Raw genomic sequence first — 27,585 nt, 5'->3', positions numbered from 1 at the left:
ACAAATATCTTTGCAGCATCCTTGAGCACGGATGAGGTCCCGGAGGACTGGAGAATTGCTAATGTTGTCCCTTTGTTTAAGAAGGGTAGCAGGGATAATCCAGGGAATTATAGACATGTGAGCTTGACGTCAGTGGTAGGCAAACTGTTGGAGAAGATACTGAGGGATAGGATCTATTCACATTTGGAAGAAAATAGACTTATCAGTGATAGGCAGCATGGTTTTGTGCAGGGAAGGTCATGTCTTACAAACCTAATAGAATTCTTTGAGGAAGTGACAAAGTTAATTGATGAGGGAAGGGCTGTAGATGTCATAGACATGGACTTCAGTAAGACGTTTGATAAAGTTTCCCATGGCAGGTTGATGGAAAAAGTGAAGTTGTATGGGGTTCAGGGTGTACTAGCTAGATGGATAAAGAACTGGCTGGGCAACAGGAGACAGAGAGTAGTGGTGGAAGGGAGTGTCTCAAATTGGAAAAAGGTGACTAGTGGTGTTCCACAGGGATCCGTGCTCAGACCACTGTTGTTTGTGATATACATAAATGATCTGGACGAATGTATAGGTGGTCTGATTAGCAAGTTTGCAGATGATACTAAGATTGGTGGAGTTGCAGATAGCGAGGAGGACTGTCAGAGAATACAGCAAAATATAAATAGATTAGGAGAGTTGGGCAGTTCAATCCAGGCAAATGCGAGGTGATGCATTTTGGAAGATCTAATTCAAGAGCGGACTATACGGTCAACGTAAAGTCCTGGGGAAAATTGACGTGCAGAGAGATCTGGGAGTTCAGGTCCATTGTACCCTGAAGGTGGCAACGCAGATCGATAGAGTGGTCAAGAAGGCATACAGCATGCTTGCCTTCATTGGACGGGGTATTGAGTACAAGAGTCAGCAGGTCATGTTACAGTTGTATAGGACTTTGTTTAGGCCACATTTGGAATACTGTGTGCCGTTCTGGTTGCCACATTACCAGAAGGATGTGGATGCTTTAGAGAGGGAGCAGAGGAGGTTCACCAGGATGTTGCCTGGTATGGAGGGTGCTAGCTATGAAGAAAGGTTGAGTAGATTGGGATTGTTTTCGTTGGAAAGACGGAGGTTGAGGGGGGACCTGATTGAGATCTAAGAAATTATGAGAGGTATGGACAGGGTGGATAGCAACAAACATTTTCCAAGAGTGGGGGTGTCAATTACAAGGGGTCACAATTTCAAGGTGAGAGGGGGAAAGTTTAAGGGAGTTGTGCGTGGAAAGTTTTTTACGCAGAGGGTGGTGGGTGCCTGGAACGCTTTGCCAGCGGAGGTGGTAGAGGCGGGCATGATAGCATCATTTAAGATGCATCTAGACAGACATACGAACGTGCGGGGAACAGAGGGAAGTAGATTCTTGAAAAATAGGCGACAGGTTTAGATAAAGGATCTGGATCGGCGCAGGCTGGGAGGGCCGAAGGGCCTGTTCCTGTGCTGTAATTTTCTTTGTTCTTTGTTTGACTTTAACCTGGCATTGTAAGACTTCTTACTGTGCTCACCACAGTCCAACGCCGGCATCTCCTCATCATGTCCAAAAGGTTAGGTGGGGTTACTGGGTTACGGGGATAGGGTGAAGCTGTGGCCTTAAATACAATGCTCTTTCCAAGGGCCAGTGCAAACTCGATGGGCCGAATGGCCTTCTTCTGCACTGTAAATTCTATGATTCTATTCATGAAACTGAAAGCAGTGCAATTGCCTGCAATGACTCTGGCTTCGAAAGAGTGGAACGATCTCCTTGAGTTCCCACTTCTGTAAGAATAGTACTCTGAACTGTGTGTAGACAACAGGTTCTGGCTCAGATGTTGTGCCTCACTGAGCAAAAGCACAGGGCTAAATAGCTGGCTTTTAAACCAAGGCAGGCCAGCAGCACGGTTCAATTCCCGTACCGGCCTCCCCGAACAGGCGCTGGAATGTGGCGACTAGGGGCTTTTCACAGTAACTTCATTTGAAGCCTACTTGTGAGAATGAGCGATTTTCATTTCAATACAAATAACTAGGCTTATACACAAAGACCAGACGCTGCTCATGAAAAGGAACTGTACGACTAACACTCCAGTTGGTAGCTTCTGATTGGGGACAACGATCTGGGACAAAATAAATTAGCACCAGAAAAATACAGGCAAATTAATGAAGGTCAGAATGGAGTTGTTTTTTGAAAGCTACATTTTATTCCAAACACACTTAAACACAAAATAAACATAGTACATACAGTTTGTTCAATTTTCCGCCTTTCAAACCCCAACCCCCCCGATGGCAAATAATTCCTCAAAAATGGATAAAAACCTCCAGTGCATGTAAAACCCCTCCTCCGACCTTGACCTTCTTCAGCCTGAGAAATTCGTACAAATCCCACAACTAACCCATGACACCCAGCGCACTGCCGACCACCAGTTTAATAATATGCGTCACTGGGCAATCAGAGAGGCGGAGGCCACAACATCGGCTCCCTTCCTCTCCTGCAGCCCTGACGCCTCCGATACACCAAAGATCGCCATCATCGGGTCCAGTGCCATCCTGACCCCCACCACTCCTGACAAGCTCTCAAATACCACCTCCCAAAAGCTATCCAACTTTACACCCCCCCCAAAACATGTGACCATGGTTCGCCATCCCTCGCCCACAGCTCTTGCGCACATGCTCTACTCCCGGGAAGAACCCATTCATCCTGGCCCCAAGTCATATGGACCCTATATGCCACCTTAAACTGTATAAGACTCATTCTCGCACAAGAGGAGGTTGAGTCAATTTGATGCATTATTTCACTCCAGATATCCCACCCCATCTCAATTCCCAACTCTTCCTCCCACTTCCGCTATATCCTTTCCACTAGGGCCGTCCCCTTCTTTCTCCACCGCCCATAGATAGCCCCAATCCTCCCTTCCCCCCCCCACTCGTCCGGGACCAGCAAGCTCCCTTCAGCAACTGAGGGAACGCGCAAAGTCCCGCACCTGCCTATATCTGAGTTCACTTCCTCTCGATAACTCAAACCTCTCTCGTACTTCCTCCAACCCTGGTTGGAGATCTCTTACCCGCTCTATCCTTTCCTCCCGACACCTCCCATACATTCCATCCACAACACCCCAGGTTTCCACATAATGGGGTCAATATGCCCCAATTTGAAGTGCCTCCTCAACTGATTCCAAATCTTAACTGAAGACTCCACCACCAGGCTGCTCGTATACATCCCCGGGGAAAATGGCAACGGGGCCATCGCCATGACCCACAAACCCACCCCCTTGCAAGAGTCCTCCTCCAGCTGGACCCAGTCCGACCCCCCTCCCAACCACTGTCTCACCTTCTCAGCAATTGCTACCCAATAATAATGCAGCAGGTTTGGGAGCACAAGCCCTTCCTCCCGCCTCCTTCTCTGAAGCAAAGACCAGGTAACCCTCAGTGTATTACCTGCCCAAATAAACTCTGAAATCTGCTTATACACCCTCTGGCAAAAAGGCTTGGAAAGAAAAATTGGGAGGGATTGAAAAATAAACAAGAACCTTGGCAACACATTCATCTGTGCCACCTGTACCCTCCCCGCCAATGTCAAATGCAGGGTGTCCCACCTTTTCAAATCTCCTCTAACAACCTCTACCAGACCTGTCAAGTTTCACTTGTGCATAGCAGCCCAGTCATGTGCCACCTGAATCCCTAGACACCAAAACCAAAAACTAGCCACCTCAAATGGCAGGGACTCCAAGTTTGCACTTTGCCCCCTGAGCATTCACCGGGAAGATCTCACTTTTCCCAACATTCAATTTACAACCAGAAAAAGCCCCAGATTTCCCCAGTAAGTCCCTGATTCTCCCCATACTTTCCAATGGATTCGCCACTCACAACAATAAATCATCGGCGTATAAAGAAACTCTATGCTCTCTACCCCTCCTCACAATCCCCTGTTACTTGTTTGAAGCTCGGAGTGCAATCGCCAATGTGAACAACAATGGTGTCAATGGGCACCCCTGTCTTGTCCCCTTATATAGCCCAAAATACTCACACTCGCCATAGGGGGACACGTCATAGCAGTCGTACCCAAGCAACGAACTTCGGCCCAAACCCAAACCTCCCAAGGTTCTCGATCAGGTACCACCGCTCCACCCAGTCAAAGATCTTCTCCACCTCCATTGATATGATCACCTCAGGCACTTTCTCACCCGAAGGGGGTCATGACCACATTTAATAGCCTCCTAATATTACAAGTGAGCTGTCGCCCTTTCACGAACCTCGTCTGATCCTCTGACACCACATCCAGCACACACCCCTCAAACCACCAAACTCACAGCTTGGCCAACACCTTCACATCCGTGTTCAACAGTGAGCTGGGCCTGTAGGACTCCATCGGATCCTTGTCTTATTTTGGGATCAGCGAAATAGGCGCTGGCACCAGCGTAACTGGCAACTCCCCTATCCCCACCGCCTCATTAAGCATGCTCAAAGGTTGGGGGCAATATCTGCGGAAAACCGCTTATAAATTCCACCAGAAAATCATCTGACCCAGGCTCTTGCCCCGACTGCACCATACCCATTTAGTCCATTACCTACTGCAACTCCAGTGGCTCCTCCAATGCCTGCTGCTTCCCCTCCTCCACCTCGGGGAGAACCAACCCATCCAAAAACCACCCCATATCTGCCTTCTCCCCTCTAGGTTAGGCCCTGTACAGCCCTTGGTAAAAGGCCTCAAACACCTAATCTATTTTCTCATCCTCCACTACCTCCCCCCCCCCCTGCCACCCTCACCTGCACAATTTCCCTTGTCATTGCCTACTGTCTCAGCTGGTGGGCAAGTAGGCAACTCGCCTTCTCCCCATATTCATACTGCACCCCCCACTTAGCCAGCGTAGCTGACCCACTACCTTCCCCGTTGTCAACCAATCAAACTGACCCTGCAATTTCTTTCTTTCTGCCAGCAACTCCCTAGTCAGGTCCACCGAGTACCTCTGACCCCCATCTACAATACCTTCCAGCAACTTCTGCCTCTCCTCCTTCTCAACTCAATCTCTGTGGGCCTTATATAAAAATTATACAAAAGCTCAGCATAGTTCTTAATCGGCAATTCCATCTTATCACATAACTCCTTATCTGCCAAAATCGCCGAATCCAACCTCCACCCCGGTCTCTGCGCCTAGCCCGACCTGAACCTCACATTCAAGTAACGTGACGCTTGGTCCAAAATCACTATTCCTGCATATTCCTCCCCCATAACCCTTGTCAAACCCGCCTTACCCATAACGAAAAAAATCGATGCAGGAGTATACCCAGTAGACATGCGAGAAGAAGAAATATTTTCTCACCCCTGGATGCGTAAACCTCCACAGGTCCACCCCCCCATCTGATCCATGAATGGCCGCAACTCCCTCGCCATCCCTGACCTTGCCATTGATTTGGGAGCACTCTAGGCTCCAGTACACAATTAAAGTCCCCACCCATAATCAATAGATAAGAATCCAAATCCGGGATAGATCCTAACAACTTTTTCATAAAGTCCACATTGTCCCACTTGGGCACATACACATTCACAAACACCACCGTCGACCCCACTAAGAACCCGCTGACTATCACAAACCTACCACCTCGGTCTTGCACCTCCCTGGCCACTGCAAACACTGTCTTCTTGCAAAACAGGATCTTGAACCTTCCCTTGACTTCAAATCAAACCCCGAGTGGAACGTTTGCCCCACCCAACCCTTCCTTAACCACATCTGTCCCTTCACCCGTAAATGTGTTTCCTGCAGGAAAATCACCTCCGCCTTCAGACTCTTTAGGTGCGCAAACATCCAGGACCGTTTGATTGGACCATTTAACCCACGTACATTCCATGTTACTATCATCACCGGGGTTTCTACCCTCCTCCTCGACCATGCCCCGCTATCATCACCCAAGCCAAACCCTGCCCAAACCTCTATCCCTTCACAAGTCTGGGCCAACCCAAGATGGCCACCCCTCCATCATCATAACACAACCAACATACGAACTGCGTCGCCAATCCAGCCCCAGACCTCTAAATCTTTCCCTCCCCTAACCCCTCGCCTCCCCTCTCCCCTCCCACCCCGCACTTAGGCTAACCACTGCCCCACTCTGCCTCCATTCATTCGCATCTCCTACGAGCATGGCGACTCCCACCTGGAGGCCCAGACAAAGGGCCCCGCCTAAGCCTTCCAACCTATCCACCCCCCCATTCTGCTTCCACCCCCCCGTGTCCCCACCCTCCATGTCCCATACCACAGAACATCGTGCATAAATGTCCATACCAATAAGACAACCACCAAAGAAACCCCATGCACAAAACTATCAAGCCAGGGGCAGCATGGTGGTGCAGTAGTTAGCACTGCTGCCTCACGGCACCTGGGTCCCAGGTTCGATCCCGGCTCTGGGTCACCGTCCATGTGGAGTTTGCACATTCTCCCGTGTCTGTGTGGGTTTCACCCCCACAACCCAAAAGATGTGTAGGGGAGGTGGATTGGCCATGCTAAATTGCCCCTTAATTGGAAAAAATGAATTGGGTACTCGAAATTTATTTTAAAAACCTATCAAGCCCTACAAAAGGTACAAAAAGGTACACAAGGTACAAATATCTTAAAAGATACAAAGTCAATCGCCTCTTCCTACATCAAGAAATAATGTTCCTGGTCCCTGCAAGTTACCCAGAGTTTTGCCAGGTACAGCAGGCCAAACCAAACTTTGCTCTGAAAGGGCTCTTAAATCCCGCACAACACTTGGCCAGGTCGGCAGCAATCTCCTGGTAGAACCGGATCCGATTTCCTTCCCAGCTGCAGTCCCGACTCGCCTTGGCCCAGCTCAAAATCTTTTCTTTGTCCTGAAACTTCTGTGTATGCACAATCACCACCCGTGGCGGCTCCCCAGCACTCAGCTTCTCCCTCATAGACCTGTGGGCACAGTCCACCTCCGGGGCCTTGTCAAAAACCCTCTCCTCCACCAACTTCGTGAACCTCTTTACGACATAGCCGTGCCACTCATTCCCTCCACTCCTTCTGGCAGGACCACAATAACAAGATTTTGCCGTTGAGACGGATTCTCTTGATCACCCACCCTTGCATGCATCACCTTACAGGCCTCACCCAGGTGTGTCATCTCCACTTCCAACGACACAATCCGGTCACTCTGGTCCAACACCACCTTTTCCACCTCTCCGATCGTTGCCCCTTACACCTCCATTTGCTTTTCCACCTGATCCAAGGTCCTGCGAAGAGGTGCAACTTCCCCCTCAAAAGCACTCAACCAATCTTCCTGCATCTCCTTTCATTGCTGCTGAAATTCTTCTTTAATAAAGCTCATCAGCTGCTCCATCGGCAGTTTGGCAGTTGACGACGATCCTTTGTTTAGTCTTCTTTGGTTTCTTCTCAACAATACCTGTTCTGTTAATTCCAGTCGTCTTAAACACACTTTCTGTCTCAGTTCCCTGGTTATTAGGACCGTAACTTTTACTTTCAGAAGCCTGCCTCTTTGCTACTCCTGGCCAACCTTTCTTGTACTTAACCTGTAAATACTTCATTACCTGCAAAGACTCACATTCAAAGTATCGTCTTGCAACTTTGACCTTGTCTATATATATGCTTCTGGAACCTACCTCTTCATTCACCTGAGGAAGGAGCAGTGCTCCAAAAGCTAGTGATTCGAAACAAACCTGTTGGACTTTAGCCTGGTGTTGTAAAACTTCTTACTGTGCTCACCCCAGTCCAACGCCGGCATCTCCACATCAATCTTTCTTCTGGCAGAGTTCAGAACGGTTCACTCCCCAAGATCCTGTCTCCAACTGCAATCAAATTAATTAAACTAAAACTTAAATGCTCTCAACCTTCCAAGGCCCCTGTTGCTAAGCAACACCACAAACCTCGGCTGGCCTTATTTACTCTTTATGCCTTAGCCCTCTCTAAGCACAGTAGAACACAGTTGGAACTTAACCAACCCCCACACATACAAACACCTCTGTCCTGCATAAATCTAATAATAGGTTTTATCCTTCCACCATCAGCATCAGAGACTCCCCCCCCCCCCCCCCTCCCCCCACCCCCCGCAAACACTGTCAGCATTGGGAGCTCTTCACCCCCTCCCACCCATCACCATCAGCATCAGAGGCTCTGACCCAACCCGCACCCCCCATCACCGCCATCAGTATCAGGGGCTCTCACCGCACCCTCCCCATAAGCATCAACATAGGGAGAATTCACGTCACCCCACAACCACCGTCAGCATCGAGGGCTCTCAGCGCACTCTCCCGCCCCACCACCCACCACAACCACAGAATCAGCGTCTCCCCACCACATGCATCACCCTGCTCCCTAACGCCCCCCATATTGAATCTGCTGACGATTCAATTTTCTCCGAAGAAGTCGATAAACGGCTGCAACCTCCGAACGAACCCTAATGATGAACTTCTCAGGGCGAACTTGATTTTCTCAAGCCTGAGAAACCCAGCCATGTCACTAACCCATACCTCTGCTTTCAGAGGCTTCCAGTCCCTCCACGCTAGTAAGATCCATCTCCGTGCCACCAAGGAGGCAAAGGCCAAAACATCAGCTTCTCTTGCCCCCTGGACTCTCGGTTTTCCGACACTCCAAAAATCGCCACTTCTGGTCTCGGTGCTACCCTCACATTTAACACCCTGGACATGACATCTGCAAATCCCTGCCAGAACCCTGAGCTCCGGGCATGCCCAAAACATGTGGACATGATTTGCGGGCCCTCCTGTATATCGCCCACACCTGTCCTCTACCCCAAAAAACCTGCTCATCTTGGCCACTGTCATGTGTGCCCGGTGGACCACCTTGAATTGTATCAGGCCGAGCCTGGCACATAATGAGGACGTATTGACTCCCACAGACCCGCCTCTAACTCCTTTCCCAACACATCTTCCCAATTATGTTTTGTCTCCCCTACCTGAGTTTCCTCCCACTCCATGAGTTCTTTGTAAATTTCCGATACCTTCCCCTCCCCCACCCCCCTCCTAGAAACTACCTTGTCCTGTATCCCCTGTGATGGAAGGAACGGAAAGGTAAAAACCTACCTTCGCACAAAATCCCTTACCTGGAGATATCGGAACCCATTCCCTCCCGGCAATTCAAGCTTCACCTCCCCAACAAACATAATGTGAAGCCCAACCCCCACCTCCCCACCATGGGGCTCCCCAGGGGGTTAAGTTCCAACTGTGTTCTACTATGCTTAGAGAGGGCTAGGGCATGGTGTCCTGGCAGTGCTTACCTGTGCCATTGGACCGCATCCCTCTCCCACAGGGGCGACCCTGAGGGGATCCCCTCGATGATTCCGCTTTTCTAAACCTGCTGTAAACCTCGCCTACGTGAGGAGGTGTCATGTGGCGGTGGGGGGGGGGGGGGGCTCTGTAGCCACCCTGGGTCGGCCAACCCCAGAAGTAAAATGGAGAACAGCAAAGGCTGAAGGGAAATTCAACCAACACAGGCAGAAACTAGCAGGTGCAAGTTTACTGTGTATTAAACTCTGCAAAAGCCCAGACAGCATCGATACAAGCAGCCGTCTGCATAGTAATGTAGCAGCCATCTACATACTAATGAGCGATCCCCGGGAACAATCAAAACATTTGAGATAAACAAGGCCAAGCCAGACTCCTCGGCGCCAGCAGGAGCCAACACAAAAGAGGTTAACGGACACCTCAAGACCGCCCATCAATCAGGGAACCGCTCCAGTATTGGAGAAATCGAACCAAGCGATTGGAACGAAGTCCAATCACTTGAAACCAGGTACGGGGTTCACCCCGAAAGGCGGGAACCCCCTGGGGACTATAAAGTAAGTTCAAATCGTCCTTCTTGACAGGGTCACTCAGCAACGCGAACCAACCCTTGACAGTGACCTGTTCAGCTGCCGCCAAAAGACCGTAAGTCTCAAGTCAATGCTCGCTACGAGATAGGCGCTCCTAGCTACCAGTCCATACCAGCTTTTGAATCCAGCAGACTCACAACCCGATGAAAGGCCATTTGTTCCCCTGACCTGGTGGGCCAGTCCGAAGCTAAGTATAGGCCTGTTAGTTGTAGAAGTAGCTTAGAAAGTAGCGTTTATGCATGAGTAGATTTGACTGTGTGTAAATAAATATGCTTTGATTTGAATCTTACTAATTGGTGTATTGAGTTATTGATCGTTACTTGAACTTGAACCTCATGGCGGTATCATAAAGATACCTGGCGACTCAAGAGCAAAGGTTATAAAACAGAGCCAATTGAACCAACCAAAAGTTAGCAACAGCTCAGAATTGAGATGAAAGTTTATGTAAATGTTTTAAAATGAGATTCTCGCCCTTTGTGGGCTTCAACCTCATTATGTCTGGCGAGGGTCGTGGAAAATCGGGAATGTGGCCGGCGAGAATCTTGTTTCTGATTCTCAAGGGATTTTGCACCGGCATCACCATTCTTGCTGACAGCAGACAGCAGAATTATCCCCATAACCTTCATATTTATATAGCATAAAGAAATAGACATGTATAAACAAGTATAGACTGATAGATTTTATGATTGTATGAGTTGATAAATCCTGACTCAATAATTACTGTAGATTATTTATTTGTATCATAAAGGTAGAATTATAGGTAATTTAAGTCCACATTACTATGCAGTTAATCACATTCAATGAAGACGTCAGGGGATCGAGCCAAGAGTGTATCAGGAATAACTAAAAGTAAAGAGGCACCCTGATAAAGGTGCAATACATGACTACATGCATGCCAAACCATGGAAGCAGCATGCGATAGACAGAGCTAAGTGATCCCATAACTATCGGATCAGATCAAAGCTCTGCAGTCCTGTCCCATCTACTCATGAATGGTGATGGACCATGACACAACTAACTGGAAGAGAAGTCTCCACAAATGTGCCAATCCTCAATAATCGAGGGGGCCCAGCAAATCAGTGCAAAACGTAAGCTGAAGGATTTGCAACCATCTTCAGCCAGAAGTGCTGAGTGCATGATCCATCTCGGCCTCTTCCTGAGGTCCACAACATCACAGATATCAGCCCTCAGCCAATTTGATTAACTCCAAGTCATATCAAGAATCATCTGAAGGCACTGGATACAGCAAAGGCCATGAGGCCTGACAAGATCCCAGCAGTATTTCTAAGACTTATGCTCCATAACTAACCACGCCTGTAGCCACTCTGTTACAGTACAGTTACAACACTGGCACCTACCCGAAAATGTGGAGCATTTTTCTTGAATTCAATGAAATTACCATTGCTGTCCACTATCAACAGCCTGGAGGTTATCATTGGGCAGCTTTACTGACTGAGCCTTAGAAATACTGTGGATACAAGAGCAGATCAGAGACTGGGATTCCTGAGGTGAGTAACTAACTTGCGGCCCCCAGAACTTGCCAAGATCTATAAGGCACAAGTCAGGAGTGTGATGGAATACTGTCCAACAACACTCAAGAAGTTTAACACCATCTTGTTTGATGAGGACCCCATCCACCACCTTAAACAGAGGCAGCAGTATGTGCCAGAATCTGCAGCAACTTCATAAGGCTCCGTGATAGCAGCTCTAAAATCTGCAATCACTACTACTAAGGGCAGCTGACGCATGGGAACACCATCACCGGTACATTCCCCTCCAAGTTATACACAATCCTAACTTGGTTCTATGTCATTGTTTCTTCATTTTTAACTAAAATTGTTCACGGGATGTGCACTTCGCTGGCTAGGACAACACTCCGTGACCATCCCTAATTGTCCTTGAGAATCTGGTGGCATGCTGCCTTTTTGAGCCTTTGCAATACATGTGTTGTCGGCACACCCATAGTGCTGTTAGGAAGAGAGCTCAGGATTCTAACCCAGTGACAATGAAGGAATGGCAATATAGTTCCAAGTTAGGGACCAGTGGTGGCATGTAGGCGAAGGTCGCACATAAGGTAGCTCCCGCCAGGTCCTTGTTTTTTTGTTCTTTTTACTCGGTTTCTGGGTAATTTTGGTGGACGAACTAGGCCCGTCAACGAACATAGAACATACAGTGCAGAAAGAGGCCATTCAGCCCATCGAGTCTGCACCGGCCCACTTAAGCCCTCACTTCCACCCTATCCCCGTAACTCAATAACCCCTCCTAACTTTATTTGGTCACTAAGGGCAATTTATCATGGCCAATCCACCTAACCTGCACATCGTTGGACTGTGGGAGGAAACCGGAGCACCCAGAGGAAACACACGCACACACGGGGAGAACGTACAGACTCCGCACAGATAGTGACCCAGCGGGGAATCGAACCTGGGACCCTGGCGCTGTGAAGCCACAGTGCTATCCACTTGTGCTACTGTGCTGCCGATGCGGAAAATATGGCGAAGGTTGCAAAAACGGTTGGTGGCAAGCAGGCTACGGGTGGTAATGCTTTGACGGAGCCAGAGAGTTTGCGTGGATTATTGGGAGGGAAGATGGCGGAGACGGGCCCTGGTGGGTGTGGCTGCTCCTGTAATGGTGGAAACGCTGGCAGGGGAGCTGGCACAAGAGTTTGAAAAGCAATTTGAGAAACACTTTGATAAGCAAGGAAAGGCGATGATGGAAACCCTCAAAAAGTCAATTAAGGAGGCACTTGGCCTGATTCAGGAGAAGCTGGGTAAAACCTCAGAAATGAGGCTGAGAGTTACTTTTGGGTCGAAAGACTACTTCTTCAATATGTCGAGGATGTGGAAGCTTGGTGTTGGAGGTAGGCCTGCTTTAGCACCCCGCGTGAAGGTTGGATGGGGGTTATTGGCGGATATAGGGTTCTGTGGGTGTATATCGAAAGATATAGATGAGCATGTAGGATTTAATGGGAATGGGTCGGTCTCGCTCTCCATTTTGTGGGAAGCCTTAAAGGCGGTGATTAGAGGGGAGATTACACGCACAAGGCACATGTAGATAGGGAGTCCAGAGAAGAGTACCAGGGCTAGTGGATGATATTATTGAGGTGGACTGCAGATACTTGAATGACCCAGTCCCAGAGCTCCTGGCAAGCAGGAAGAAACTGCAGATGCAGTTTGGTCTGTTGTCTCTGGGAAAGGCAGTGTGCCAGCTGCGGCATTTGAGGGGGGGTTATTTACAAATATGGGGAGAAAGCCATTCATCTTCTGGCTCACAAGCAGACGGCCTCTCGGGAGATTATTCAGATTAGGGATTCTAGTGGTAGGCTGGTTGGTGTCTGCCCCGAAGAAAGTTAACATAGCATTGAAACTTTCTATTGGAAGCTTTACAGGTCAGAGCCGGCGGCGGGGGGGTGGGGGGGGTCAGATATATCGGATTTCTTGGAGGGCTTAGAAATTCCTGTGGTGGAGGAGGAAAGGCGTGAAGAGTTGGAGGCGTTGTTGGTTCCGGAGGAGCTCTTGGTAGCGATAGGGCAGATACAAACGGGTAAGGCCCTTTGGCCGGGTGGGTTCCAGGTGGTGTTTTATAAGAAGTTTGCTGGGCAGTTGGTTCCATTACTGGTAGAGATGTTTAAGCACTCTTTAGCCCGGGGCTCCCTTTCCGCGATGCTTGGGCGGACATCTATTTCCCTTCTGCTAAAAAAGGATAAGGATCCCATGGAGTGTGGGCTATACCATCCTATCTCTTTGCTTAATGTGAACGCTAAGTTATTGGCTAGGTGTTGGTGCTGACGCTGGAAACATGTCTTCCTGGGTGATGGGTGAAGATCAAACGGGATTTGTTAAAGGTCAGCAACTGCCTTCTAATGTGTGGTGATTGTTAAATGCAGTTCTTAGACTCCTGCCGGGCCTGATCGAGAGGTAATAATCTTTATTATTGTTACAAGTAGGCTTACATTAACACTGCAATGAAGTTACTGTGAAAAGCCCCTAGTCGTCACATTCCGGCGCCTGTTCGGGTAGACAGAGGGAGAATTCAGAATGTCTAAATCACCTAACAGCTTGTCTTTTGGTACTTGTGGGAGGAAACCGGAGCACCCGGAGGAAACCACGCAGACACAGGGAGAATGTGCAGACTCGACATAGACAGTGACCCAAGCCGGGAATCGAACCTGAGACCCTGACACTCTGAAGCAACAGTGCTAACCACTGTGCTACTGTGCTGCCTAAGTGATGGTATCCTTAGATGCTGAAAAGGCATTCAACAGAGTAGAATGGAGGTATCTCTTTACGGTTTTGGAGTGGTTCGGGTTGGGACCAAGGTTTGTGCCTCTGTTATATGAGGTCCCTCAGCTAGTGTTCACACCAGCACCATGAGCTCGGGGTACTGTCAGTTAAACGGGAACGAGACAGGGGTGTCCAATGTCCCTTGTTCTGTTTGCATTGGCAATTGAGCCTTTGGCTATCCCTTTGAGGGCCTCAGGTAAGTGGAAGGGGATAATTAGGAGGGGGGGGGGGGGCGGGTGGAGAATCATAGAATCCTTACAGTGCAGAAGGAGGCCCATCAAGTCTGCACCTACCCTTCAAACGAGCACTCTACCCATACCCACTTCTCCCCTATTCCCGTAACCCCACAACCTAACATGGACACTAAGGGCCAATTTATCAGCACCAATCCACCTAACCTGTACATCTTTGGACTGTGGGAGGAAGCCGGAACACCCGGAAGAAACCCATGCAGACACGGGTAGAACGGACAAGCTCCACACAGGCAGTGACCCAAGCCAGAATAGAAACCGGGTTCCTGGTGCTGTGAGGAAGCAGTGCTAACCACTGTGCCACCATGCCGCATACAGGACGTCCCTGTATACCTTTTGCTTTACATGATAGCCTGATCCCCGCTATGGGTGAGAAAATGGAGCTACTGAAGAGCTTTGGCCCTTTCTCAGTCCCTTTCACCTCCTGAAGTATTTCTTTATAATATTTAATAATGTGGACTATATGTTTAATTATATAAGCTCTGTAAAAAATAAATGATCAGCAGGTGAAATGTTTATTTTTACTTATCCAGTTTTCACAAAATCAGTAATATTATTGTGTACTATTGTCAGTGCTCATTGCTATTCAGGCAAACTATGTTTTCAGAATATTTTACTCAACTGTTTTTTGATCTGTTCCTTTTTTTTTACAGCTAATGGTGTTTTTCCGTTTATCTGTAACTTGATTTCTTTGTTGGGCATGATTGGCTGTTTAGTTCACTTCCATTCAGACCCATGTGCATGTGTAGCTTATGGTCCCACCCTCAATGAATGATCTTTCATATAGATCTTTTTATCACCAGGCTTTCTTTGTAAGCCTGTCAGTGTTATATGTTGTATATTTTATAATCTGGAGCTATACAGAGATGACACTAGGTTTGGTGTGTGTGACAGGTATTATTCAAGGTGCTTTAAAAAGTCTACTCCATGCTTCAGCTCTGGCTTCCAACTCTTTCTATATCTGTGTTTACTATTCTCTGAATCTCCAGCCAGGCTTAACCAAACAAGTGCAGCGAGCATCAATAGTAAACAGTCTCCCATAATCAAACACGGAACATAATACTATGCAACTAAGCTGTTCTTTGCCTTTTAGTTAGCGGAGGCAACTGTGCTCTTCATAGAATCACAGCATCTTATAGCACTGAAGAAGGCCATTCGGCCTATTATGCTCGTGTTGGCTCTTTGAGAAAACTATCCAATTGTTCCCACACCCCTGCTCTTTCCTTCATACTCTGGAAATGTTTTCAAATGAATATCCAATTTCCGTTAAAAGTTAGTATTGAATGTCACCTTTTTTTGGCAGTACATACCAGATCAACATAACTTTCTGCATAAAATAATGCCCCTCAACTCACCTGTTTTTTTCCCATTGAAGTGCAACTGATGTGTGTATTTCTTCACTTGAGGCTAACTAGTGCACTTTCACTTGAGGGAAACTGTGCCCATCCTCAAGGAGAATAACTGTTATTTCCTTTCAGAGGAACAACCAAGATGTTTATTATGAGGGGGAGGTGAACTAACTGTGATATTCCTCACTGGAAATCACCATGCAGTTTGTAATTGGGGTAATTGTTCCTTTCTTCACTGGGAAGATCAGTCTGCACTTCTTGATGGGTCTTAATGGGATTATGAAAATAACTGCCTTTGTTTTTATTGGTCAGAGTTGATGCACTTCTCAATTATTAAAGCAATAACTCTTCTTTATTGTCCCCAAAGAGATAACATTGCCCCTTTTGAAAACAAGAAGCTTGAAGTTATGCATAGGATGTAAGATCTAGACAAAGATTGAACTAGTCACAAGTTGTTCATTTCACTGTAAGAGAAAGTGATCACTGGGCATCAGAATAGGTGTTACAATGAATATTCAATTAGCAAAAATTGAATAACGATGTAATTGAATATGAAGTTTCAATGCATTCTAAATGAACCAGGATTAAGAAAGCAATATTCAACTGAAATTGGATTTTCCATCTCGCAAAAGAGCGACATGTGCATTTCACAAGTGAAATAGAGGCTGCACTCTGAAACATGTCTGTGTTCACTCATTTTTGGCCACGAAACCCATTCCTATAAATAGAAACCATCATTCTCCATGTGACCTCATTTCGAAGAATGTGCCGAGTAATTTGTTACTTCTAGGATTTTTATTTGACTTTTTTTTTTGCAATTCTTTTAATTATTGATCAAGAATGGGGCTGCACTGCACACTGGGAGATTAAACCAGACCCTGCTTGCACATTCAGTTTGGTGTATATTAGACTCATGACTGTGATTTGGATCAATCAATAAGAAACATTCCAGCCACGGGCCAGCATTCAGTAACCAGCACCACAATATTGAAAGGCATAACACAAGGGGTCACCAGTTCATTCCTTAGCTAGAGGCCAGGGAACATAGTTCAGATACCATGCAAAGCAGAAAATAATTTTTGTAAAAAGTATTTACAATGAGTAACCAAAAACAATGCCACCAGAAAGTCATGAAAAATGATCAGAATAGTTAAAATTTGGGAACTCTGATGTGAATTGCAATGGTGACAGAGAGCCAGGGAGGTCACCGTACAAGTATTGAGACAAGTATTCCTTCTACTGATTTAACTTGAAGGAAAATGTGGCAGGCCAGTACTAACCAGTGATCTTTCTGCCAACTTTCCTCCCTACATTTTGTCCAGGGTATACTTCACATTCAGAACATGCAGGTGAATTTAAGTAACTCTGGAGATTAGTACTATGAAGGAGGTGGCAACAGGTCGGATGGGTGGGCAATTGCTCTGCATAGGGCAGATGCAGATTCGATGGGCCGAATGGCCTACTTCTGCACTGTAAATTCTATGATTCTATTCTATGTGATAAAGGGGATACATGGTAGCATTGTGGATAGCACAATTGCTTCACAGCTCCATGGTCCCAGGTTCGATTCCGGCTTGGGTCATTGTCTGTGCGGAATCTGCACGTCCTCCCCGTGTCTGCGTGGGTTTCCTCCGGGTGCTCCGGTTTCCTCCAACAGTCCAAAGATGTGCGGGTTAGGTGAATTGGCCAATGATAAATTGCCCTTAATGTCCAAATTGCCCTTGGTGTTGGGTGGAGGTGTTGAGTTTGGGTAGGGTGGTCTTTCCAAGAGCCGGTGCAGACTCAAAGGGCCGAATGGCCTCCTTCTGCACTGTAAATTCAATGATAATCTATGATTAATCTAGGACAAAGGTTCGGCACAACATCGTGGGCCGAAGGGCCTGTTCTGTGCTGTATTTTCTATGTTCTATGTTCTATATAGGGCATTTGCTACATTTTTCTCATGTGCTTAAATTTGGTCCAAATAGTCAACAAATCGAACTTGTTTGCATCATGAACCTTTTGTTAATAGTGGGCAGGTGGTGGGAAAGTGGCATTGAAGCCATTGGCCCAACAGTGGTGTTTTCTGCTGTCTCGTAAAGAACTCTGAAAAACAAAATCCAAGGGGCAGGTCCCAAGATGTCATGCTGGCAGGGTGGGCAATGCCAGGAGAGGTGTCAGGGGGCAGTGTTCGGATACTGCCCAAGCATGTCCCTCTCTCCTCTGAGCGATACACTCACCTGAGTGTGTCCAGTGGTCTGTCTACCATGGACGCCATCGTAGAGCAGTTGTAATTCATGTCAGTAAGGAACATCAGGCCTGGAGGCGTGATGATTTGATTTAAATTCATTTGAATGGAGTCCCAACATTGAAATTAGGAATCCCGTTATGTCACTGGGGAGGGGGGCAGGGACAATCGCAATGGGACTTCTCGGCGACATATAACACGTTTTGAGCCTCTCACAAGATTTTGCGTTCCCGTCGCTACTCACGCCAGATGTGAACGGGAGCACAAAATCCTGGCCAGTGTTTCGGTTTATTAAGGGCTAGAAGCGATTAAAGAGCTTTTCCTAAATTCAAGCGGCATAACTTTTAATGGAAAAAGTCTATATAATAACTATTCAGTGCTGGGGTTAGGACAGTGAAAGGAATGTGAATCTGTGGAAGATGACCTGGAACATTGGGCTCAAATTAACGGAAATGAAAGAGAGCCCCGTGTTGAACGCATTTAGCCAGGTGTTTCCCAGCGTTCGCAGCGCCAAGAAAGACCCCGCTATCTAACGAGACTCTTTTATTTTGGGGCTGCAGCAGGGAACACTTCAGTTTCAAGACCCCCCAACGCGACCCCCCCAGTGTCCCAACTATCCTATAAGGTGGTCATCGAGCCCCCCCAAACACCACCTAATAAGGGTAGGACACCACCTGGGCCTGATCCCCGGCGTGGAAAAAAATGTCATCCAGGCACCTTGGCAGTGGCCCTGCCAGTGCCACATGGGCACCCTGGCAGTTCCAGGCTGGCACCCAGGCAGCACTGCCAGGATGGCACTGCCATGGTGCCATGCTAGCAGTGCCAAGTTACCCAGGTGGCACCAGCAGTGCCAGAGTGCACCCTGCCTGAAGGCCAACCACCTGAGGGCCTTAGATAGCCTGGAAGCCCCCCCCCCCCCCCCCCCCCACCCCGCATGTGCCCTTCCACCTGGTCCCTGTTTGTGGGGAACATCACTGAACGGTGCCTGTGTGGGGTCTCCTCAGCGAGGCCGATAGATGCGGGGTGGCCATTAGATCCGGCGCGAACACGGCTAAGTGGGTCCTTAAATTCACTTTGCCGTGCGAACCTGGATGCCACCCATTGTGGGCGGTACACAGATCACAACATTTAGCGAGATCTGGTTAGATCTCGTGAGGCATAATGTCCGTTGGGAATCTGGGAAGGCCTCTCCCGGTATCTACCGGCCGCGTTGTGCCCTGGTTCCGACGGGATGCAGCCGGTAGATTGCGCCCTTAGTCATTTGTTTTGGGCCTTGATGAGTTTATCCCTGGTCTAGCCCACACTTAGAAATGTTTTCAGCAGTGGGCAGCTGAACTCACAGTGAGACCAGCCCCTCAGAGATCAGGCCGCAATTTTGAAAGGGTGCCCGGATCTCTAAGTGAGCATGAGGGTCCCCCACATCCTCCACCCATGGGTAATTTCACCCCCTGCACAAATTGCATTATCCCAAACCGCCCCCCCCCCCCAAAGTGTGGGCACCCTGCTAAGGGGTGGCTGAGGGTTCCTCCCTTTTCAGGACTCCTCAACCCCCCTTTTAGGACCCCCACTCTTCACTTCCCCCACCTTCCATACTCCTCTCATCCCCCTTTCATGGGCATAGCCCCCCTCAGGCCCTGACCCTTGGCAGTGCTACCCCTGGCAGTATCCCTATCAGCCTAGCAGTGTCAGTTGGGCACCTAGGCAGTGTCAGCCTGGCAGTGCCAGTTAGGCACCTTGGCAATGCCAGCCTGACAGTGCCACCCATGCACCTTCGCAGTGCCAGGCTGACTGTGGCACCCAGACACCTGCGCAGTGCCAGCCTGGCAACACCACCTGGACACATTGGCAATGCCAGCCTGGCACTGCCAAGGTGCCTGGGTGCCAGAGGGTGAGCCAGTGTGCCACCCTGTCCTGTCCTTGACCACGCATGGGTCTCCAATGGCCTGGGAGGCCCCCCAGGCGCTGTTACGCCTGGTCCACATTTATGTGGATCAGTGCTAAACAGCACCATGGCAAAGTCTCCCAGCCAAGCATTTGTTCCCGGGTGCTGGGATCCAGCACAGGCGTATTTAAATGAGACGAATGCTCATTTAAATATGTTTATCTGTCTCTCACCCAGCGAGGGCGAGATCCAGATCGCGACGTCTCGCGAGATCCCATTAGATCCCGTGAGGCGTGCCGAGCATCCCAACTCTCACGAGAGGCCCCTGCGAGATTTAACAGCATCATGACATCACCAAGGCAGGTGTGATGAGGCTGTTCAATCGCTCCCGCAGTAATGAAAAACCACCGGTGAACACGAGTACTTCACAATCCCACCAAAGTTGTGAATGATTGGGTACACAGAATGATTGTGCAATATCAGGGCTGCTAAAATACCCAAACTGCTGACTTTTAACTTGTTATCCTCACAGAATCAAAGTATTCAAATTTTCCTGGGAATGTAGATGATCAAGTTATGATCATCAAGCGTATGTGTATTTTGTGATGAGTCATATGCTTTTAGAAGAGAACACAAGCAGCAAAGGCGAGAAGGGCCACGTCCATCCATTGATGATATTGCTGGGGTCTGAGGGTTTCCAGAGAGGCAGCCTGGGCGGGTTCCCAGATGACCAAAGGCTCTCTGAACATTTACAGGGCAGACTGAGCAGTCAGCAGTGTCAACAATCAGGGGCCTGTAAGCAGCACCAAACAGAGGTGTTTAAATCCACAAACTGCAGGAAAGGTGGTCTGAGCCAGGCCACCCCGATCCCGAGCGGAACACCCTGAGTCCATGGACTTGGCACAAAGTCATTCCCCACAATTCCCAGCCCAGGCAGCCACATCCCAGCAAGCCTGACAGTTTTTGAGAGTTTTCTTACCTTTTCTCTACTCTTCTACAGCCATGGCGCCCAGGACCCGCTTGTAAATGCTTCCACCAATTCGCGACCAGGTGACTCCTGCCTAATAGAAGTGAAGCATCACGGAGGAGTGGAGGATGAAGTGTGCAACTCACTAATGAGATTCAAATCAATGCAAATTACGGTTTTGCATCAGCCCATTGGCATGGGGCGAAAACCTCGGTAATGTCGCCAGTGAGGGACTGGAGGAGGGCGTCAGAATCGGCGTCGGGGAGGGGATTGGCTCTCCCGAACCTGATGACTTATTACTGGGCTATTAGGATATGGAGCCAGCTGAGGAGGCATTTTAAGTTGGGCAGAATGTCGGTGGTAGGGTGGCAAGGTGGCACAGTGGTGAGCACTGCGGCCTCATGGCACCGAGGACCCGGGTTCGATCCCGGCCACGGGTCACTGTCTGCGTGGAGTTTGCACATTCTCCCCATGTCCGCGTGGGTCTCACCTCCACAGCACAAAAGATGTGCAGGTTAGGTGGATTGGCCACGCTAAATTGTCCCTTAATTGGGGAAAAAAGTTAATTGGGTACTTTAAATTTATTTTTAAAAATAACGTTGGTGCTGACGCCACTGTGTGGGAATCACAGGTTTAAGCCGGGGGAGCGGGAGGATGTATGGGAAGTGGAGGGAGGCGTGTTAGGGATATGTTCTCGGAGGGGTAGTTTGTGGGGCTGGATGAGCTGCGGGAGAGGTTTGAGCTGCCGAGGGGCAGTGAGTTTAGGTAGATGCAGGTGCAGGAATTCGTGCGAAATGAGTGGCAGACAGTCCCCCAGTTACCCGAGTACACGTTACTGGAGAAAATGCTGCTCCCTGATGATTTGAGGAGGATAGGATTGGGGACATATACAGGTGGTTGGGAGAGCAGGGCAAGGTACAGGTGGTGAGGATAAAGCGTAAGTGGGAGGAGGATGTAGGGAGGAATATAGGATGACAACTCTGGTGTGAGGCGATACGGCGGGTGTACCCCACCTCCTCCTCCACGAGGATGAGCTTGATTCAGTTCAAGGTGGGGTACTTGGGCGATGATGAGAGGGTTCTTACAGAGGGTGACAAACGGTTGTGAGAACTGTGAGTGGGGACAGGTGGGGGCTGGAGATGGCTGCATAGGAGACTGTTAAATAAGTTAAGAGCCCATGGTGTTCAGGGTAAGATCCTGGCATGGATAGAGGATTGGCTGACTGGCAGAAGGCAGAGAGTGGGGATAAAGGGGTCTTTTTCAGGATGGCAGCCGGTGACTAGTGGTGTGCCTCAGGGGTCGGTGTTGGGACCACAACTTTTCACAATATACATTAATGATCTGGAGGAAGGAACTGAAGGCATTGTTGCGAAGTTTGCAGATGATACTGTCATGCGAGAGTGCCTTTAAGAACTGGATGTTTAAGCAATGTACCTTTAAGAAAACAGTGATGTCATAGAGTGGGTGGAGCTCAGCTCAGTTCAGCCGTTTTGAAGTTTCAGTTTTAAACAGTGCCTGGCTGGTTTTGCTGAGAGCAGTTAAAAAGTGCCTGGCTGTTTTGTTGTGAGCTGATTAAAAGGAGAAAGCCAGTTTGAGACAGCAGCTTGAGAAGTTCTGGTTGGCTGTGAGTTGCTTGGAGGGAGAAAGCCAGTTGGAAAAAGCAGCTTGTGTGTGTCTAGAGAGTTTGCAGGAAGAAAGCAAGGTGCTGGAGCTGAAGTCACCCAAGCTAATATATCTCTGCCATTCTACAGAAAATATATATATGTCCTTTAACCTGATGTGATACTGTTTAAAGGTGTTAAGTCTCTTGGAAGTTTGAAGGAACATTTTAAGGAGTTATTTACTGTTGCAATATTTTCTGAGTTATCTTTGAAGTAAGGGGTGTTAAGAGATCCAATGTTTATTTAAGATGTTAAGTTGAGTTCATGGAATAAACAGTGTTTTGTGTCTAAAAACCCACGTGTCCATAATTGTAATACCACACCTGGGGAACAAGCCGCGTGCTCGGAAAAGCAACAAATCCATTAAAGGGAGAGGTTGGTTGAACTCCATGATACATTTTGGGGTTCTGAAAATGCCTCGCCCATAACAATACAAAGATCTGTAGAGGGGCAGGTAGTACTGAGGAAGCAGGGGCAAAGAAGTGGCAGATGGAATACAATGTGGAAAAGTGAGTGGTTATGCACTTTGGAAGGAGAAATGGAGACATAGACTATTTTCTAAATGGGAAGATGCTTAGGAAATAAGAAGCACAAAGGGACTTGGGAGACCTTGTCCACGATTCTCTTAAGGTTAACATACAGGTTTAGTCGGCAGGTAGGAAGGCAAATGCAATGTTAGCATTCATGTCAAGAGGGCTAGAATACAAGACCAGGGATGTACTTCTGAGGTTATATAAGGCTCTGGTCAGACACCATTTGGAGTATTGTGAGCAGTTTTGGGCCCCATATCTAAGGAAGGATGTGCTGGCCTTGGAAAGGGTCCACAGGAGGTTCACAAGAATGATCCCTGGAATGAAGAGCTTGTCGTATGAGGAACAGTTGAGGACTCTGGGTCTGTATTCGTTGCAGTTTAGAAGGATGAGGGGGGATCTTATTGAAACTTACAGGATATTGCATGGTCTGGATAGAGTGGATGTGGAGAGGATGTTTCCACTTGTCGGAAAAACTAGAATCAGAGGACACAATCTCAGACTAAAGGGACGATCCTTTAAAGCAGAGATGAGGAGGAATTTCTTCAGCCAAAGGGTGGTTAATCTGTGGAACTCTTTACCGCAGAAGGTTGTGGAGACCGAATCACTGAATGTCTATAAGACAGAGATAGATAGGTTCTTGATTAATAAGGGGATCAGGAGTTATGGGGAGAAGGCAGGAGAATGGGGATGAGAAAAGTATCAGCCATGATTGACTGGCGGAGCAGACTCGATGGGCCGAGTGGCCTAATTCTGCTCCTATGTCTTATGGTCTTATGGTCTTGTGGGGCTGGCGAATCATGCTCACATGTTCTGGGGGTGCGAGAAGCTGGAGAGATTTTGGGAGGTGGTGTTTGGGACGTTATCCGGGATAGTGGGGGCTGTGGTCAGGCTGGTCACTATGGTGGCGATCTTTCTGGTTTCAGAGGAGCCGGTGCTGCTGGAGGGGTGGAGGGCCAATGATGTGGCCTTCACCTCTCTGCCCGGCTAAGAATCCTATTGAATTGGAGGTTGGATACACCAAAGGGGGTGGCGGCCTGGCTGGAGGACTTGTACGACTTTCTCAGGCAGGAGAAGATTAAGTTTGAGTTGAGGGGGTCAGAAGAGGATTTTGAGACGCGGTGGAGGCTGTACATGACTACATTTGAGGAGCTGTTGATCGGTTGGGGGGGGGGGGGCATGCGTATTTTGTTGATGATATGTATGTTTGGAATAAAATATCTTTTTTTGAAAAAAAGAATCGGCGCCGGGTGCAAATCAAGATTTTTCCATTGCACGCCATTCTTTGCCCAAACGCAATTCTAGCTTCTGGCCTCGAGAGGCAGAGAATTCACCTCAATAATTGTGAAGGGATAAATAAATAAAGTGGCAGTAGTAAAATAAAGGAACATAATCATTGATAATAGCCTTCAAAAGGCCTGAAAGGATTACTTGGAAAATCTGCAGGCCTTAACCTTCCTCCCATGCGGAGTCACATGATGCCCACCTCCTGCCAGGCATCCATTGGGGTGCTGGTGACATTTGTCCTAGTGTACTTGTGAGCTGGAAAATGGCACGGTGCTCTTTATTCCCAGCCTTCTCCCCTCCAGCACCCCACCCAACCACACCCGTTCCCCACACTCCCTGCCACTCCCCCACTTCCTCTCCCTCCAGTCCCCTCCTCCTCCCCATTCCCCTCCCCCTCTCCACCTTCCCCCACTGCTACCTCTGCCCCCCCTAACCCCTGAGGCTTTTAAACATGCAAAGGGACCTCTTGTTTACTTGTGTAGAGGCATTGTGCAGCAACATAGTTCTTTAGGCTCAAAAAAAACTGGGCCGCCTTTGAAGTCAGCGTGAAGTGCTCAGCCCTATATCCCTCTCCATTTTCCTATCTCCACCGCCCCAAATTCCTTTGATTGTAAACCGATGAGCACTGACACTTGTCTTCATTAAATCAGGATTCTACGTTTGAAAACAAATAAAATGGTATAATTTTGAAAGTGTGGGATGAAGGACTGAAACTATATTTGTATCCATGCTTAGTGATGTTAAGTGCACACACAATCGCAAGGCCTTGTTCCCAGATTCCATCTCTGCTAATATCTGACTTTGCTCCCCCCATTCATTGTAAATGGATGAAAACCCTACTGTTATCTGAGCAGTGCAGGAGACCTAGGATCTAAACTTCATTTAAAGAGGATCAATTCTCATAAAGCTGCTTTAAATTTGAACTCTCTGTCATTTTCTCAGTCAATTAGTAAGAATGGTTTTATGTGAACCTGAATATTGTCGAATTTTGACCTGACTGATAATATTACTACGCGCTTCATGGCAGCTGCTTTTGTTGCTGTGTATAATGAAAGGTGAATTGAACACAACAGTATTCAATGAGCTTCTCAGAGATAAAGAAAGAAATCATAAGCATTACAACTCATGAGATCCCACCAGTTTATTTTGTTCAGTACAAAATTCAAGAAATGACTGAAAATGATTTGCTAACCTTAAACAAGTAATTTGAATGTTTTGAGGTAGCTGACTTCAATCATCACATTCAATCCTTTCAAAAATAGCAATCAGCCTCCTCTGGAGAGTGTTAAGAGGCAGCTCACCTGATATATTTATTAAAGGCTCCTCAATTCGCCAAGTTGTGCCTGTTAAAAAGAATTGAAATTCACCCAAATTCACTGAGGTATGAACAAAATTTTAGCTTGAACTTTAAAAATTAGTTTGAAGTAGAATATCTGAGGGTCAGAATTGAGATGGGGTATCTCCATTCATGTTGCTCATCAGATTAGATACAGAAATATCTATTTTATGAAGTTTAGTCATTGGAAAAATAGTATTTCCAATCACGATCTGATATGTCTCCTGCACATTTATGCTAACCAATAATGTGTATGTTGGGCAACACAGTGGTTAGCACTGCTGCCTCATTGTGCCAGGGACCTGGGTTCGATTCTGACTTTGGGTGACTGTCTGGGTGGGGTTTGCACATTCTCCCTGTGTCTGTGTGGGTTTCCTCTGGGTGCTCCGGTTTCCTCCAATGCTCCAAAGATGTGCAGGTTAGGTGGATTGGACATGCTACATTGCCCCTTAGTGTCCGAAAGATTAGATGGGATTACGGGGAAAGGGTGGAGGCATGGGCTTAGTTAGGGTGCTCCTTTGGAGGGTTGGTGCAGTCTCGTTGGGTCGAATGACCTCCTTCTGCACTGTAGGAATTCTATGATTCAATGATTCTACATGGCATTTCTTTAGGTTGGAAACTTCTATACATTCTTATCTGGCTCTGTTTCCTATTATCTTTTGCACTATACTGGCAATAGTCTTGGCTCGTTTGGTGTCCTAAAGACGTGCAATCTTTGGCAAACTCAGTAGAGAGCTAAGTTCGACTGCCCCAAAGCCAGATACTGGGATTGCAATGTGCGATAAACACATGCCTGTTGAGGACAACACAGGCAGCACACAAATCTTGTACTGCATGACTGCAGCTTCCAGCCAGTGTTAACGGTGCTGTTGATTGGCTGGGTATCTGTGCAGGAGGCTAACATTGTGAGTCGCTAAAACAAGTTAAAACTAACCTGCATTTCCTGATTGGGAAGTGCATCATGGCTGGGGCAGGTGCTGGGAGTTCTTCATGAGATGAATCTGATCTGGCAAAGACAGAAGAATTGCACAACAGTGAGCTCAAGCTGTTGTATCACTTCACTAGAGGCTTTAATTGGTGGAGCAGGTGGAAAGGAGGAGCAAAGCCCTATATCGTGAGTGTCATGATATTCAGGTGAACATCACAGCACATACATACACACATAATGATGGACAGATCAACGGACCAATCAACACACAAAACACGACAGCCAATCACGGACAAGAGCATACACAGTACAAAGCAGGGAACACGACACTTCCTGGGCACTCGAGCAGGAGAGGGCTCAGGGCACAGACCTCATTGCCAGCCACTCAGAGATTCACCATGTGCTGAATACCAGAGTTTAATATGTTAATAGTTCATTGAAATAAAACTGTGTTGTACCATTCGCAACCGTGTTGGTTCGTCTGTGTATCAGAGTACCCAACACTTCAGTGAGGGCCAGACTAACAAGGCAGTGAGAACAGATAGTGGTGAAGATCAGCAACAGAGGTCGAGCCCCGCGAACCAGGATGCAATGCCGTAAGAAGTTCAATGACCTCACACGCGTGATCAAGGTAGTAACTATCTTTCCAAATGCCAAATGCCAACTCCACCACAAGCCACAAACACTACTTGTTTCACCACAGCCCTATCACACATCTACCAACAATCTTGCTGAATCAGGACTCATAACTGACATTCATTTGCAACATCACACCATCACACACATCGTATTCTTTTTTAAAAATAAATTTAGAGTACCCAATTATTTTTTTCCAATTAAGGGGCAATTTAGCGAGGCCAATCCACCTACCCGGCACATCTTTGCGTTAGAAAGAACAAAGAACAAAGAAAAGTACAGCACAGGAACAGGTCCTTCGGCCCTACAAACCTGCACTGACCTTGCTGCCCGTCTAAACCAAACTTTTCTACACTTCCGGGGTCCGTATCCTCTATTCCCATCCTATTCATGTATTTGTCAAGATGCCCCTCAAATGTC

The sequence above is a fragment of the Scyliorhinus torazame genome, chromosome 7 (genome assembly GCF_047496885.1).
Source record: "Scyliorhinus torazame isolate Kashiwa2021f chromosome 7, sScyTor2.1, whole genome shotgun sequence".
NCBI lineage: Eukaryota > Metazoa > Chordata > Chondrichthyes > Carcharhiniformes > Scyliorhinidae > Scyliorhinus > Scyliorhinus torazame.
This window is presented reverse-complemented; position numbering follows the sequence as displayed.